The sequence below is a fragment of the Penaeus vannamei genome, chromosome 11 (genome assembly GCF_042767895.1).
Source record: "Penaeus vannamei isolate JL-2024 chromosome 11, ASM4276789v1, whole genome shotgun sequence".
Classification (NCBI taxonomy): Eukaryota; Metazoa; Arthropoda; class Malacostraca; order Decapoda; family Penaeidae; genus Penaeus; species Penaeus vannamei.
In genome coordinates this window covers 7,361,751-7,364,250 of record NC_091559.1, presented here as the reverse complement: position 1 = coordinate 7,364,250, position 2,500 = coordinate 7,361,751, and positions in this window count along the sequence as shown.

Below are 2,500 nucleotides of genomic sequence, written 5' to 3'. Positions count from 1 at the left end.
CTTTTTCTTTTTCTTTTTCTTTTTCTTTTCTTTTCTTTTCTTTTCTTTTCTTTTCTTTTCTTTTCTTTTCTTTTCTTTTCTTTTCTTTTCTTTTCTTTTCTTTTCTTTTCTTTTCTTTTTTTTTCTTCTTGTTTGTTTCTTATTCTTATTCTTATTCTTATTCTTATTCTTATTCTTATTCATATTCATATTCATATTCATATTCATATTCTTATTCTTATTCTTATTCTTATTCTTATTCTTATTCTTATTCTTCGTCTTCGTCTTCGTCTTCGTCTTCGTCTTCTTCTTCTTTTCTCCTCCTTCTCCTTCTTCTTCTTCTTTTTCTTCTCCTTCTTCTCTTTCTTTTTCCTTTTCTTTTTCTTTTTCTTTTTCTTTTTCTTCTTCTTTTCTTTTTCTTTTCTTTTCTTTTCTTTTCTTTTCTTTTCTTTTCTTTTCTTTTCTTTTCTTTTCTTTTCTTTTCTTTTCTTTTCTTTTCTTTTCTTTTCTTTTCTTTTTCTTTTTCTTTTTCTTTTTCTTTTTCTTTTTCTTTTTCTTCTTCTTCTTCTTCTTCTCCTTCTTCCTTCTTCTTCTTCTTTTCATCGGGATTTCGCCTCGGTCACTCGGCATACCTGCATTCATTCCTGGCATTAGTATGTACCCAGTTCTAGCTTCAGTAAAACCACTGTGCTAGTTTTAGTACAACTAGTCCTAGTTTTAGTAAATCCTAATACTCAAGCTTTTAGGAAAACTCGAGTTCATACTGCAGTAAAGTCCTTATTCTGGCTTCGGTGAAAACTTTAGTTCTAGCATCAATAAAACTTTAATTTTAGCTTCAATAAAATTTTTGTTTTAGCTTCAATAAAACTTTAGTTCTAGCTTCAATAAAATTTTTGTTTTAGCTGCAATAAAACTTTAGTTCTAGCTTCAATAAAATATTAGTTTTAGCTTCAATAAAACTTTCGTTCTACCTTCAGGATACCTCTGTTCTAGCCTTAACATGGTGTAGTAAAACCCCAATTTGGCTTCAGAGGAAACCCTAATTGTAGCTTTAAAGAAGATAAGTCTGGATACCACTGGATAAACATTCTAGCTCCTATAACCTAGCTTCGGCCGTATCTTCATTACACCAAAGAAAAATTACTAAATATGACCTGAACTTTCTAATGTCCTTGTCATTTTCTGTATATTCCACTGCCTCTCCCCCTTCTCCCCCCCCCCTACACACACACACGCACACACACATACACACGTATACACAGACACCTACGCCGCCGAAGTGTGTATGCCAATGTCCGTGCACAGTGTAGTGTCAATAACCCTTTTGATTTCGTTAATCTACTTAAAGTTGTTAATTTTCCATGCATGTTTAATGTTAAGTACCTCCACTTATGCTTTTGGTTACGTTTATTAGTTTATTTTTTGTTTTGTTTTGTTTTGTTTTGTTTTTGTTTTTTGATTAGCAGAATAACAAAAAGTTATGATAAGATTTTTCTCAATTTTTTACCTAAGGGATCTTAGCCTAACTTATATGCCCTTAATGTTTGTGGCAATCCCCATTTTATTTTTTCGTTTGTTAGCAGGATAATTCAAAAAGTTATGATCAGATTTTTTTTTTTTTTTTTTTTTTTTTTTTTTGAAGAGTTTACTTAAAGTGTGTCTTAGCCTAAATTCCATTAAATTTTATTTGTGATCCAAAACGTGACCTGGATTTAGGATTTTTTTAAATTATTGCATCATTACCCCTATTGCCTTGTCTCTGCCACGGAGGTCATGTTCACGGACGTCACCTGTGTCCTTGAGAAAGGTGATTTTAATGCAATTATTTAAATTTGAATATTTTTCTTGCATCAGTGACCTTAATGCTTTGGCCGAGGTATGCGCTCTCTGAGAGCTTCTAGTTTAATGTATTTTCTTTCTTGTGTTTACTTCTAAGTTTTTCTCACATTGTTTTTTTCGTTTTTCTTCTTCTTCTTCTTCTTCTTTTGGTACTTAAGACCAATCTCATAAAGCTTAATGTTGTTGTTTTTTTCGTGTTGCTTCCCTACAAACCCAACCCCTTTTCCAAGCCTGATGCTACTAATATCAGCTGGTTTCACATACTGCAGTTAATGCAATAATTATCATTGTTGTTATAATCATTATTATCATCAGCAGCAGCAGCATTATCATTACTATTATTATTACCATTATTATTTCCATTATCATTATTATTATCATTGTTATTGTTACTATTGTTATCATTGCAATTATTGTAATATTTTCATTATCATAAGTATTGTTATATTGTCATCATTATTATCATTATTATTGTTATTCTTGTTATCATTATCATTACTATTATTATCCTTATTAACATTTGTATCTTTCCTATTAATATCATTATTATCATCACCATTACAGTATCATTATCAATATCATTATCATGATTGTTCTTATCATTTTCATCATCATGATAGTTATTATCTTTCTTCATTATCATTATCGATGTCATTATTAATATCATTAATATTATCATATT